This window comes from Saimiri boliviensis, chromosome 6 (assembly GCF_048565385.1).
Source record: "Saimiri boliviensis isolate mSaiBol1 chromosome 6, mSaiBol1.pri, whole genome shotgun sequence".
Taxonomy (NCBI): domain Eukaryota; kingdom Metazoa; phylum Chordata; class Mammalia; order Primates; family Cebidae; genus Saimiri; species Saimiri boliviensis.
In genome coordinates, this window is record NC_133454.1 from 41326514 (window position 1) to 41342772 (window position 16259).

Below are 16259 nucleotides of genomic sequence, written 5' to 3' on the forward strand. Positions count from 1 at the left end.
TTTTCTATTAATTAAGGAAAAATATTTTGTAATGATTTTTAAAAATCTTTGTTAAATCTTAAAACAGAATAAACTAAGGATAAATGTGCAAATCTGTCTGATATTCTAAGCCTGTAAAAATAACAGCCCCAGAGCACTGTTAATTTTAAGGAATAGTATAAGTAACTATAGTTACAGTCATGTAAGGAAAATCAAGCCCTGGTCATGAATTTCATTTAGTTCTATGAGATCATTGTTGGAAATCGTATATCAGAAAAAATACACTAAATTTCTTTCATACACATGCCCACAAAATTGATCACATTCCATCAGACCCACTCCTAATATTATCAGAACTTGTAACAATAGTACAAATAGAGCCCACATACCGTATGTCAAAATACGTAAAATGTACAAATCAATTCTTCAAACTGCTGAAACATCGGAAAACCCCATTAAATAAAATAAATCTTGTCCTCTGATAAACATAACTGTTTAATGATCTGCCACATGTTGGGACAGGGAGAACAGCCACACCAGCCCCTGGGCCCTGGACCCGCACATCTCCACTCTTCTTTTCCTACCCTGGTTCTATCCTTCATCACAAGGGACCTTGAATCCAATTGTGTGGACATTGTAAAACATATCAGTTTCATCCGTTTTCCTTAAGGACCACCCTTTGGCGCCTCTGTAAGTTTGTTGGGTACAATGGCCATGCAGTCTACCTTCAAACATGTTCTATATGTGTCTCAAACACGTTCTACAACTTCCTTGTTATAATTAGTTTTCCTTAAATTGTTTTAAATATATATTTGAATAATTTTCCCATAGAAATACACACCGCAATGATTACTGGCAGTTATCTTCCTAAGCGTTGCATTGAGGGTTGCAATTTTTATTTCTAAGCCTTTCCTACATAATAATTAATAATTGGACTATGTATTTGAGGGCAAGAGAGCTAAGAAGTGACAACATACAGGTTTAAGTTTTATCCAAATATTATTATATTCAGTTTCATTTTACATAAAGCCACACAACTTTTTGTTATAAAACAATTTATTATTAAATGTATACAACTCACTCTTTTCCCCTTGCACTGAAATTACCTAGAGTTTAGAGTGCTTTTCCCCCATCTATCACTAGGATAGTGTTTCAGTTCTCTAATTTGACAGCTCAGAGAATTGTGTTGGGCCATTAACAGGGAGCTATCTTCTTTGTCATTACTGTGCTCGACTAATACATATTAGCTTTCAGTACTGATTAATCCTTTCTGCCTTTCCCTCACTTCAGAGCCAAGGCTAATAATCTGCCCAAATTCTAAGTCCTAGAACAGAAAGCATGTTTGACCTAGCTTGAGCAAAATACACAATCCTATTAAATCAGATGAGGCCAGGGATGCAGGTTTACAAAGAAGTACAGATAGAGAGGTGGATTGATTGATGGATGGATGGATGGACGTACAGATGTATGGATGGAATGGATAGGCAGATGAATACATCCAGTGATGAACAGATAGATGAAAGAATGAGTCTGTAAGTGTCTTTTCTTTGTTGGGGACAATATTTCTCAGGAAAAAGAGTAGTTGTGTCACTAGAGTAGATAAGCAGTGATATTGAAACAAGTAATTGTGATTCTATTCTCTAGTATTTTTTCAGGACTGATTTTCTCCTTTGTAGCTGACTGTGAACTGTATGCAATAAATTTTTAAAACTTTTGCATTTTAGGTAATTCTATTTAAATAAATATTTACTGACCATGTTACATGCTTAGTACAGTATAACTAAAATATTTAACAAAAACCTTAAATTTAAACATTTTAAATTTACTTAATTAAATTTAACCAAATATAGTAGACCATAGGAGATATTATTCAACCACAAAAATCCTTACAATATTTTATTGAGCCAAAAAAAAAGTAAAACATTTCATCAAAACAAAGTAAAATAATAATAACAGCCTGTCATAGGATAATTGTTAAACATAAATTAATTCCATCCTAATAGAGGACTATTTGCCATATGTGCTATCATTATTTTTATTATTCTCTTCTTTTATACAGATGAGGAAGCTGAGACAAAGAGCTTATAAAAAAAAAATAGTTTCCAAATGGAAAATTATGGGGAGATTAACCCAAGCAATTTTTCAAAATAGCTTATCTCAAGAACAATTTATACAATTCATTCTGGTGGCCGGGCGCGGTGGCTCAAGCCTGTAATCCCAGCACTTTGGGAGGCCGAGGCGGGTGGATCACGAGGTCAAGGGATCGAGACCATCCTGGTCAACATGGTGAAACCCCGTCTCTACTAAAATACAAAAAAATTAGCTGGGCATGGTGGCACGTGCCTGTAATCCCAGCTACTCAGGAGGCTGAGGCAGGAGAATTGCCTGAACCCAGGAGGCGGAGGTTGCAGTGAGCCGAGATTGCACCATTGCACTCCAGTCTGGGTAACAAGAGCAAAACTCCGTCTCCAAAAAAAAAAAAAAAATTCATTCTGGTATATATAAAATTAAATTTAAAATACATCACCAAAAAGTTGAAACAATTATTTACACGAAAAAATGAAAAAAATAATTCAAAGTATTTTTTACTTTAGAGGCTGAAATGAATCTCCAATGATTTAAAAGTTAAATATATGACAATCAATTTGTAAATATATATGTATTTACATACATATTTATATATGTATATAGTTCATGTATTTATATATTTTTACTACTTAGTATATATTTCATATATATGTAAATATATGAAGATAAGACCATAAATACATATATATATATATATATATAAACATGAAAATAAAATCATAAACAGATGTAATGAGTGATGGATGCATTACATGTAATTATTTATACATATATATATATAAAGTGATAAAATTAGTGAAGAAGGGAAAGCCTTCTAAGTTTAAAAGCAGTGGGAAACATTTTTTAAAAATGCCTAGATTAACATATTTAACTGTCTTAAGCAACTAAAATTTTTTGCCATTTATTATACAAATTATGTTAAAAATAGCAAGGACAAATTAATGATATATTTGGAGTAACTGGAGAAAATAAAAAATTATTATGGTTCAATTCATTGGTTCAAAGGATTAATATCTTTATAAAAGAAGGAAGAGAAATAAAAAGTGCTAAGAGAAATGCAAAGAATCCAATATGTAAACAAACAACAGGAATACATTCATAAATAAATTTTAAAATGTAGAAAATATTTGTTTTCTTTGGTAATATCAGCATTAAAAATTTAAAATATAAATATATTATTTTGAACACCTTCACTAGCAAATACTTTTGGGTAGACATTAAAACGGTACTAAAAGCAAAATAAAAATGCTATTCTCATATATTGATGATAGGAGCAAAAATTTATTATCACTTATTATTTGTTGTTGTAATATCCATAGACTATGATATAGAATTTTTCATTTGTAATAACAGTCTCTGATCATGAAAAACTGAAAATCATCTAGATTTCCAATCTTTAGTGGAATGTTAGAAAAAAACATTGTATGAATTCAGAGGAATAGTAGACATTTCATTATATATATATATATAGTGTAAAGAAGGTCTTTATGTAAAGCAGAGAATGTATTGACATGATATTGAGTGAAAAATACAGGACATAATAATATGTTTAGAAAAAAAATCGTTTTTATTTATAATGTCAGTCATTATTGCTCTATCTAAATGCTGATGTAAATATGTGTGGTGTGTGTGTATGCATGTGTGTAGATACAAAGAAAGACAAAAATGAAATTTAGCAAAACACCCAGTAATTTGAGTGAGTGACCACTTTTTTTTTATTTTTCCAAAATACCTTTATGAGGCATGAATTGCTTTTAAAGCAGTTTAAAAGTAAAGCATAAATTACTTTTTAAAGGAAGAAAAAAGTTCATAATATGACAGCAAGAACAAGTAATATAATTAATTATTTAAAAATTCATCTTAATAAAAAAATCAGAATTAAAAATATGTGCTTTTATTTTCTAGAATACTTTGCTACTCATAAGAAATATTTCATAGGAACCAATAGAATTATGGGTATTGAGAAAAGGCCAGTATAAAGCTATGACTGCTTCCCATCATTTAGAAATTTGCTTGTTACCAAATGACCCAAAAAGACATCCTGTTGTGAGTTTGCTTTTGTGAACAACTGTCTTAAACTGAGGCATGCTCTTCAGGTTACAATTCAAAGAAAAAAAACTCAGAATGATCTCCTGAGCCGAAAATTAAATCCTGGGGTATTAATAGATGATGAAGTCATCCAGCTGCTCATGAAATTTTACCCTTTCCTTGAATTCTTGGCCCCACTGGTCATTTCAGTTTACTCAAGGGGAGAGAAATGACAGTCAAAATTTCCCCATTTACAGGAAAGCATGCTTCCTAGAGATCATGAACAATGCAACAGGTTGTTGAAAAATAATTCTCAGCAAACTGACACAAGAACAGAAAATCGAAAACTGCATGTTCTCACTCATAGGTGGGTGTTGAATAATGAGAACACATGGACACAGGGAGGCGAGCATCATACACTGGGGTCTGTCGGGGGAAATAGGGGAGGGACAGCAGGGAGTGGGGAGTTGGGGAGAGAGAGCATGAGGAGAAATGCTAGATATAGGTGATGGGGAGAAAGGCAGCACATCACACTGCCATGTGTATACCTATGAAACAATCTTGTATGTTCTTCACATGTACCCCAAAATCTAAAATGCAATTAAAAAAAAAAGAAAATAATTACCCTCTCTAGACATAAGGAGGTAGTCAATGAATTCCAGAGGACAAAAAGACAATAGAATTGCTGTTCAAGTCGACAACTGTATTTCAACAAATTATTCCTTTATACTATGCTGAATTCAAGGAATGATTCTGATAAATAATGCAAAGCCAAGACGCTTTTTTTATTGTAGTACTTGAGAATGTAAATTCCAGGAAGCTATTTCACCTAAAACCTCAGAGTTGGTGCATTATCTTATTTTAGGTGATTTTACCAATAAGTTTTGCTTAAGCTAAGGTACATTCATGTTGCAAGGTATAAAATAGCTTATTAGTATTCTTTATTTTATGGGCAAGTAGAACTTAATCTAAAATGGCCTGTTTGTAAGAAAAGCAGCAAGTTTAAAAATAAGTTTTAATATAAAAGAAAAAGTAATGGTTGTATTTCCCTCTATAGAGTATTTTAGAAAATTCTTACTCCATGAAGTTGTAGTTGTTTTTGTTCGGGTTTTCTTTCTTGTTGTTTTTGGAGACAAAGTCTCACTCTGTCACCAGGCTGCAGTGCAGTGGCAGGATCTCTGCTCACTGCAACCACCACCTCCTGGATTCAAGCAATTCTCCTGCCTCAGCCTCCCAGGTAGCTGGGATTCCAGGCATGCATGACCACACTTGACTTGTGTTTTTGTGAAGATAGGATTTCACCATGTTGGCCAGGCTGGTCTTGAACTCCTGACCTCAGGTGATCCACCTGCCTGGGACTCTCAAAGTGCTGGGATTACAGCTGTAAGTCACTGAGCCAGGCCTCCAGGAAGTTTTAAAGTAATATTTTCCTGTCTTTCAAAGACTTTAGTGAGCCTCTTTTTTCATGTCTTTGCCCATTTCTAATCAAAATTATCTTCTTATTCTCATTAATTTTATTAAATTACTTTATCAACAAATTGCCTCATCCATCACCTCGATAACCATGAATTACAGTGTCATAAGATATATAGATAGCAAAGGATAACATACCTTTCTGATTTAACTCATGAAAGTCTGCTTTGCCACACTAATGCCCTGAAAGATGATCTTTTCTTTTTTTGCCATGTTACGTGGTTCTTTTTATTTGTTAGGTTATAAGTATGTTTAATAGTTTAATGTTTAAGAAAACATACATGACTGAAGTTATTTCATACCACATAAACCACTATAAATATATTTTTAATGATGCTAGAAGTTAATTTCTTTAGTGGCTTTGTAATTGGCAATGCATTAGGTGCTAAAACACACGTTTTTTAAAAAGTTTCCATTCTCATGTTGATATGACCGACATTTTTCCAGATCATTTCGAAAATGTGTGTAATTTTTTTTTGTTTTAAGATGGAGTATCAATCTATCACCCATACTGGAGCCCAGTGGCCTGCTCTTGCCTTACTACAACATCCGCCTCCCAGATTCAAGCTATTCTCCGACCTTAGCTTCCAGAGAAGCTGGGATTACAGGTGCACACCACCACACACAGCTAATTTTTGTGTTTTTAGAAGAGACTTTTGTGGAGATTTTTGTATTTTAGTACAGACTGGGTTTTACCATGTTGGCCAGGCTGGTCTTGAACTCCTGACCTCAGGTGATCCACCCACTTCAGCCTCCCAAAGTGCTGAGATTACATGCGTAAGTCAACACACCAGGCCAATAATTCTTAAGTTTTAAGTATAATGTCCCAAATAAAAAACTGATACTCTAGAATTTGCCACATTTATCAGCAAAAGCTTTATTGATTTCACTCTACTTCCATTGGCTTTAAAATATGATGAATAAAAATAATCTTAGTAATACACTATGTTAAGGCAAACTTGCACACTACTTCTACTTAATGTGGACGTCTGATCTTCTTCTAAACACCAGTATTAACTGAGATATAAAACATAAGAGGAAAAAAAAGGAAGCGAGAGGAGTGTTGAGAATATCGATTTCCATTTGGACTCATCAAGCTTGAAGTTCATGTAGGCTAAGTGAAAATGACAGGTACATAGTGAAATGAGTCTGGAGCTCAGAAACTGGTTTGGACTGGATATACAAGCTGAAACATGACGGTTAGACCCAGGATATGAATGAGAGTGCACAACATTTACAAAAGAAGAACTCAAGATGAATCTTTGAAGAATGCCACATCATAGAAGGATGACAGAGAACGGTAAGTGAAGAAAAAGATTAAGTGATCTTTCAGGAGCATGGGGAACTGAAGGTTAGCTGTTACATCAGCCACAGAAAGTGAGAGTTCAAAAGAGAGTGTCTCATAGTGTCAAATATCAGAGGGGTCAAAGTAATATAGGTATTGGAAATTTTCCATTGCATTTAATATTAGGACATCATCAGCAACATCCATCCTAATAATTTGAATCAATGACAAAGGAAAAAATAGACTACAATGAATTGAGGAATGAATGAAGAATTGAAAAAACATAGAGCTGGCAAAGACCCAGATACATAATTGAGGAATAATATGGTGCTCCGTAGAAAGAAACACTGATAGGAGGGAGGGTTTTCCCTTCCCTTAGCACTAATAAAGATTAAGTGGATGACTGATGGTACAAGGAATCCAGAGCCTCCTGCACTAGAGCATATATGTTTGGTAAAATTTACTACTTTCCCAGAGGCTGGCATCAGAGAAATATCTAAGATTATACTGTAATACCAAGTAGGCACACAGTTACACAGTGCTTGTTCCCTGCTTATTCAAAAAGAAACATTTTTACACATAAGAACATATCTAAAGTTTTGACAACAAAAAAAAACTTTTGCTATAATGTCTGACTGTTAGAATATATTGTGTAATATTTCATAGAAATTTATGAGTAAACATTACTTTAGTAAAATAACTTAAGCCATACTAGAAAATGTTTATAATAAAGTCTCTCCCTCGTATCTGAAATTCTTCACCGGACTGCTGTAAGCTATGTTATTTCTTCCATCTTTTATTTTAAATGTAGTAAGTTTAATTATCATATCTTTCTAGTTATAATTCCCTTGCTTCTTAGCCTTCTGTAACTGATTACTAATGTCTACAATTATGTCCCACTGGCTAAAGTAGCTCTCTTTTATTTCTCATGCTGATATCTATGCTTAGATCTTTAGTGTTCACAAAAAATATAATAAACACATTTAATTCACTCAACAACTCAATGAGGTAGTGTGGTACATTGAATTATTGTTTCCATTAATTTTTCTCCTTCTAATAGGCAAAGTACAGTGTATCACCAACCTCAGACTTTCTGTTTGACCATATGACTTACCCGCAACAGTGGAGAGTGTGTACAGGTGCCAGTTGCCAATTGTGAGCCAAGGTTCTAAGAAGCAGTGTCTCAAAGCTTTGCTTGCCCTCCTGAGAACAGCATGCCCAATAGGGATCCCTCCTTCCACCCATGTTCCAGAAAGAGACAGTACTTGGTATAGAGCCAAGCCCTGCCAATCTCTGATGAGCCCAGCCCAGTCACTGCCAGTTCACAGACATGTAATAGCAGAAGTCCTCTTTGCCACAGTAAAAGCTATCTAAGGTAGATATATATTTAAACAGGAAAAAGAAATGTCTCACAGAGTTTAAAAGAATTAGTGGACCACCACTTTCTAACTGCATAACCAAAATTCAGACATTCTGAACATTAGACAAATTCTTTTTACCTAACATCACAGTGATTTCTCAACTAAAGAAGCTTAATTTCTTGAAGAAGTTATTCATATTTATACACAACAGGCATTTGTCATTGAAAGGCTTTCTGTCTCCCCAAATCCACCAGGAGTAGAAAATCTTTCTCCATTTACTATTCCACAAATATATTTACCTCTTGTGGCATGTAAATGCTCTACTTTCTCCATATCTTTGTTTCACATATATGAAATACCTCTTACTTCTTCATACCAGTTGTTTTCTAGCTAGGAGACTTATTTCAATATAATTAATGTGATCATAGCAGTAGTTATTACATAGTCAACAGTTTTGAATTTCATAGTGTCAATATTTCTATACCCAGATATCTGGTTCTTCTTAAATTGAGCTTAGAAAATACCTTTCTAACATTAAACTGAAAGTCTTGTTATGTACTAGAAGACCTGGAGTTTAGGACCATCATATCATGTTGATCAAGAAAATGTCCATGAAAATAAAAAGAAAGAAAATACAACATTACAGGCACAAAAATACCAGGCCAACTAAGACATCAAAATGGCCTAGGATCACAAGATAATTATCACTGTCAAATAATCAGTCATTCACTTGTTTACTTAGTCATTCATTTAATCCATCAAACATGTGCATTAGTTAATTTGAGCTGCCATCACAAAATGTCATAAACTGGGTGGCTTAAACAAGAACAATTTATTTTCTGACAATTCTAGATACTGTGAATCCAAGATCAGGGTGTCAGCATGGTTGGATTCTGGTAAAGGCTTTCTTCCTGGCTTGCAGACAGCTACTTTCTCACTGTGGGTTTTCACATGGCAGAGAGAGAGTTTTCACATGGAGGGAGAGACAGTGTGCAAACTCTCTGATATTTCTGCTTATAAATGAATTAATCCCATCATGAGGACTCATCTAAACCTAATTTTCTCTCAAAGGGCTCATCTCCTAAGACCATTACATTGGGGGTTAGAACTTCGAAACATGAACAGGGGAGGGGAACACAATTCACTTCATAGCAAATATATATTGATCATTCACGTGCAGGATACTTTGCTAGGCACTGGGAGTATATTGGTAAAAGATTCCCTACTCTCATGGAGCTGTTAGCCCAGTGGAGGGAATCTAGAAAATAAAATAATACCGCTACAAAGTAGTAGTCTAGAGAAAATATAGAGATTATGGGAACACATAAAAAAGGTACCTTACCCAGATATCCAGAGTCAGGGAAGAAGACTTCCATGAAAAAGTGTCATGAAGCTGAAAACGACAGAATGAATATGGGTCAGCCAGGTGAAAGCGGCAGGAGCAATGGCTGGATACAGGCAGAGAAAATGGCAAATGTTAATCCTTGAGTCAAGACAGAACTAAGTGCAATCAAGGATATGAAATATGGAGTAATTGATGAAAACTTTTTCTTTTAATTACACATTTTGATAGGACAGGCAGGTGAGAGATGTTGCAGAGATAGTGAGGACCAGATCATTTAAGACTTTGTAAGAGCCACTTTACATATGAAGACCAAACTGAAAACATTTTTAATGTCCTGGAGAAGAAAGATTTTGTGAAACTCATCCCATAGAGTGCCAAGGAAAATTTATGTATGAAAGTAAAAGAGAATGCTATATATATATATATATATATATATATATATATATATATATATATGTATGTATATATATGTGTGTGTGTATATATATACACACACACAAAGTTTATGAAAATAATTCATTTTGAAATTTTGCATTGATATTATAGCATCATAATTTTCTCTTTAATTAGTAATCATATTTGAATTCAACATTGTGTGACTGAAGCACGTGTACCTGACCATGTGTGTAATGGAACAGGCAAAAATATCAACAAAATTCTCCATTATAGCTACCAGTATCTTTAATGCCACAATCAGACTGTTGTTCATTTACTGGGTCATTTTAAAACATTTACATGGATAAATCTGGAAACCATCATTCTCAGTAAACTGACACAGAACAGAAAACCAAACACTGCATGTTATCACTCATAGGTGAGTGTTGAACAATTAGAACACATGGACACAGGAGGGGAGCAACATACACTGCGGTTAGTTGGGGGGCTAGGTGAGGAACAGTGGGGGATGTGGAGGGATAACGAGGGCAGAAATACCAGATATAGGTGATAGGGGATGAAGGCAGCATACCACCTTGCCATGTATGTACCTATGCAACAATCCTGCATGATCTGCATATGTATACCAGAACCTAAAGTACAATTTTAAAAAAAGAAAAAAAAAAAAGAAAATGCAGTACATATATACTGTGGAATATTATGCAGCCATAAAAATAAATGAGTTCATGTCCTTTGCAAGGACATGGATGAAACTAGAAACCTCTTCTCCGCAAACTAATACAGGAAAAGAAAACCAAAGACTGCATGTTCTCACTCATAATTGAGAGTTGAACAATTAGAACACATGGATACAGGAAAGGGTACATCACAGACCGGGGGACTATTGGGGATAGGGGCAAAGGGAGGGAGAGCATTAGGACAAATACCTAATGAATACAGGCCCTAAAATCTAGATAACAAGTTGATGGGTAAAGCAAACCACCATGACACATGTATACCTATGTAACGAACCTTCACATTTTTTACATGTATCCCAGAACTTAGAGTATAATAAATAAAAATAAAAAATTCTGTGGAAAAAAAAACTTACGGAAAATCTACTGTGAACCTGGCTCTATGAAGCTGTAATCATCCTGTGAATAATACAAACATCTCTGGCCTCATAGACCTTACATCATAGGAGGAGAAGGCAGAGCAACAGTAAACATAATAAATAAGCAAATTATATAGTACCTTTGAAAGTGATGCATGCTTTGGAGAACAGAAATAGAAGTACCTGGATTTGAAGTAGGTAAAAGTAGTCTTACACAGAAAATAAAGTTTGAATAAAACTTGGAGGAAATTCGCCAAGCAAATATCTGAAGAACATACGGCAGAAAAAAGAATATTCCAGGTATTCTTTCCAGGAATCAATGCAAAGATCTTAACCAGAGGATATGTCTGATGTGATCAAAGTACTAGAAGAAGGGTGATGTGGCTAGATTGCAATAAATGAGAAGGATAGTAGAAGATAAAGTCCAATTATAGAGAGGGAGTCATCTCAGGGAGCGTTCTGTAGGCTACTTGAAAGGCTTTGTCTTTCACCATGAATGAATGCGAAGTTACTGGAGGGTCTTCAAGTATAGGAGCAGTATGATCTGATTTACAGTTAAAATTAATCACGTTAGTTACTATGGTAGGTAGAGTTATAAATCTTCCAAGATGTCTACATCCCAATCCCTGGAATCTGTGACTATATTACCTTACATGGCAAAAGGGAATTTACAGATGTGATTAAAGTTAAGGGCCCTGAGACGGATTATCTGAGTGATCCCAAGCTGATCACTTGAGTGAGGAAGTTGTAAAGTAGAAGAGGGAGACCCAAGACTTAGTCAGAGAGATGTAACATATGAAGGATTCTCTCTGCCATTGCTGGCTATAAAGATGGTGGCCAAGGAATGTGGTGGTCTCTAAAAGCAGGGAATAACACTTAGTTTACAGCTAATGAGACAATGGGGACCTTGGTTTTAGAACCACAAGGAAATGAATTGTCAGCAATTGGAATGAACAGGAAACAGGTACTCCCCTAGCATCTCCAGGAAGTAACACAGCCTGCCAATACCTTAATTTTAGTCCAACAAGACCCGTTTCAGACTTCTGATTTGTAGAACTATATAGTAATAAATTTGCACTGTTTTAAGCCACTCAGTCTGTGGTGATTTGTAACAGCAGCAACAGAAAACAATTAAATAATACAGTTACTTAGCAGAGAAAATGTTATGAACAGTGAGGAGGAAGGAGGAAAGAGAAAGAAGAGTTGGGAAGCTATTGTATTAATCAGGTAAGGATAAAGGTAGTAGCCATGAATACAAAAACAGACCCAATTCTAGCTATATTCTGAAGTTTGGATAAAGGTAGTAGCCATGAATACAAAAGCAGATCCATTTCTAGTTATCTTCTGAAGGCAGAGCCAACACAATTCCCAGCAGACTAGACATAGAGCATAAGGATATGTCAAAGATGACTTTGAGATTTTTGACCTGAGTAATTGAAAAGATAGTATTTTCACTCATTAAGATGGAAAAGACTGTGGGAGGAACAGGATTGTGGGAGAGGTCAAGAGATCAATTTGGAGTGGATACACTAGACTAAGGAGTTGAATATGCAGTATGGGTTCATGAGAGAGTTCTGAAATAATAATATAAATTTGAATGCCATTGGCACATAGATTGTTGTTAAGTCATAGATTAGATGAACTCATGGATTAAGTGTTGATTGGTCTCTCTTTGGCTAAACATTCTTCTATGAAAACATTTAATTTAAATATACATATATCGAATAAAGTAGTCAATAATATGCTTTCAGAAATGTTCCTTTCAGATCACTTCCTTTCAGGTAGGAGAAACACAGGACCCATAAGAGCATGTGTAGATGTGGAAGAAGGATGCTTAGGACAGATGAGAAAGACACTGGAAGGATCCAGAATGAAGAAACTCAACAAACAAAAACTGTTTGCTAGGCAGTTCTGCCTGATTTTTTCTCTAATTGATTAAGTAAAAAATAAAAATTAAATTTCTGACAGCATTCCATACTAGAAACTGAAGTTAACGCATTTGTACCTTGGTCATTGCTTAATTTGTCTTTGGGGAAAAAAAAGCTCCTCTAGTTTCTTAAAATGCTACAATCCCTTGAGAAAGACACTGGTAGCAAGTAAACCTGCAATAGGAGAGCCACTCTGAAACAGGAATGAACAGAGTCAGATGTCTATTTTTTCCCCACCACAAAAGTGCCCAACCAGAATGCTTGGCAAGTACCACAGACAACTGTGCTAAGTGTTCTGTCTGCATCATTTCATTTCATTCCTTGCAACAATCCCTTGAGGTGGCTTTGTAATCACAGGTGAGAAAATTAAATTTTGGAGTAATTAAGAAACTTGTCCAGTGTCATTCTCAGACCTAGAGAATGGTGATTTTTAACATCAGAGTCAGAAGTCAAATGCAAGTCAGACTGTTCTAAAGCTCACTCTCTTATCTGTGTGTTATGTTGCAACTAGACAGTCACAGTCTTCCACTTTAATATATTCCTCAAATCCGCCCAATTTTTCCTGGTTACTGGAGTCAGTAGTACTTACTCTATGCCCATTTCATTTTATTTTATTTAGTTAATGTCATACATATCACACATATCCTACTTTTCTTGTTCCGAGTTCTCTTTTCCTTTATGAGAATAATCCTATTTGTGGCTCCCTTTTCCTTGTAAGATTAAAAGTATAGTTCTTGATATGCTATTAAAATTCTTTGTTTTATATCTCCAGCCTCACATAAGTCCTTCTTGCCTTGCATCTTGTGTTCCTGCCACACCAACTGAAATGCACATCCCAGAATATGCCTTAAGCATGTGACTACTCTGCCATGAATACCACCCTTTCCACTCCAACAGGCATACACATCACCCTTGAAAAATTCATATTCAGGATTAAAACAGTGTAATAATATTCTCCTCATAATGCCTTCTCTCTACAAATAAGACACATTTACTGAGTTTTTGCTCTATGCCACACATTATTCTAAGCACCCTGAAAATTTGATAGAGGTTATGTCTGTTCTCAAGAAACTACAATGTATCTTGAATATAGCCACATAAACAAAATTTACATATAATTTTAAAAATAATACTGCAGCTTGGAAAATTTTAAGAATACACTCAATAATCCTCTCTGCTCTCAAGTCTTTCTTATCCTATCATATTAAAATTTTCTGCTAATGTATCTAACATAATATTTATTGTTTCAAATTATGAGAGTCTTTTCTAATACTGTTAAGATGACATTAGAACTGTTTTAAAATATACATGTATACATTTATTTATTTTCCTTTTATGAAAGAATATTCTTTATATGAACAAAATAAAAGAGCAAATATAAAAATAAATACAAGAATATAATGGATATAACTATAGTTAGAAAGATATTCATTAAATTTGAAAACTAGAAGCATTAGTCTCTATAAAACAAAATGTTATTAGGGGCCAATATACATAAGTTGGGTTCCTGGCTAGCCTTTAAATCACTCTCAGGTATTAATCCAGAACTATTGAGTGTAATTAACTCTTTCACATCAAAATGGCCTATAAATGGCAGCAAATAAAAATGTAGGGAAGCAGTAAACCTTTGGAGTTGATAAATTGCTAAATCTTTCACAGTTGTATTTTTGTAGGAAATTAAACTTTAAAGATTAGTCATTAAAATTATTTAGCTGTAGCTACTTTATTGTATCATTTTGGCAATGCGTTTTGTTATATTTGGATGCATATCTTTTATAGGAGATATAATGTTTACTACATTCTTTATTTTCACATTTCTATAGTCATAAACTATATGCTATACATATGCATATTCTACATTTTCACATGTCTATAACCTAGGTCAGTATTCTACATATATCATATTTTATATGCATTTTACATATTTAAATTTAATATTAGAAAAAGCCGTAGCTCAGAAAAATTTGTAAACTTCTCCAAGACTTCAGAGCTAACAACTTAGCAGAGGTAGGATCCTGTCCTCAGGTTTATATATTGCCAAATGATTCATTGATCCTAATGAGAAGCATGAAAAATCAAAAGAGGCCGGGCGCGGTTGCTCAAGCCTGTAATCCCAGCACTTTGGGAGGCCGAGACGGGTGGATCACGAGGTCAAGAGATTGAGACCATCCTGGTCAACATGGTGAAACCCCGTATCTACTAAAAATACAAAAAATTAGCTGGGCATGGTGGCACGTGCCTGTAATCCCAGCTACTCAGGAGGCTGAGGCAGGAGAATTGCCTGAACCCAGGAGGTGGAGGTTGCGGTGAGCCGAGATCGCGCCATTGCACTCCAGCCTGGGTAACAAGAGCGAAACTCCGTCTTAAAAAAAAAAAAAAAAAAAAAAAATTAAAAGAATTCAACAAGAATTAACCAATTGTTTAATGCTGCAACCATGATCAGAAACCTAGTTTCTTAAAATAGTTAATATTCTATTTTTAATAGTAATATGTTGATAAAAAGTTAACTCAGTTGTTAGTATTCTGTTTTCTACTACATAGCTCATAAAACTATCATAAAATCTCCTCTCATAATGAAAAATTAAAATGCTGGAGAAAATATGACACTGAAAAAAAAATACAGATTCAGATAATACAAAGTTAAGGTAAATCCCAAGTGCCAGAATAAAACAGAAATGAGAGCCATCTCGGTCAACGTAGACTAATGTTAAGGTTGGTATCAGACTTGAAGATCAATGAAAAGGGCATGAGGTTGTAATAGCCACACAGGAAAAATACATATGACTTTAGGTTTGGTCAAGCACAGAATCGGAACTGAAACACCTGCATCATGCTAGGGCCTCAAAAGGCTGTGCAGCCATGAAAAAAGCAAGAACATTTTTTAAAGTAACTTTTCTGGGGCTTCTGGTGCAGAAAAATCAATCTTCTGTGAGAAATTATAACTCCAAGCAAACCCATATATATATATCAATGTATGTCAGACTCCCAAGGTAAGGAATATGACCTAAAAATTTGTCTAGGACCAAAGAACCACCCATAGCCCTAGAAGAAACAAATTCAAAATATTGTGTTAGGCCACTTCAACAGCATGAATATATAAAACCCCTGAAGTATAAAAAGCAACCCTCCCCAAAGAGGAGCTTTCTATAAACATTCTTCTATAATGTGGACACCAGTATGAGAAAGGCATAAAATATAACCAACTGGGATGTCGAGAAGCAAAACCAATAGACTTATCTGGAAGAAACTATGGAAAAATATGTGAAAAGTGTTGTAAGAGATG

At 34.6% G+C, this 16259-nt stretch overlaps 1 protein-coding gene across 1 annotated transcript in view; it reads right to left on the reverse strand.

Annotated features, from left to right (window-relative positions):
• LOC141584941 (uncharacterized) overlaps window positions 1-16259 on the reverse strand; it is a 410771-nt gene that overhangs the window by 299500 nt on the left and 95012 nt on the right. The window contains exon 3 of the mRNA XM_074401915.1: window positions 9557-9607. The gene's annotated coding sequence lies outside the window, so the exon portion shown is untranslated. The remainder of the gene's footprint in view (window positions 1-9556; window positions 9608-16259) is intronic.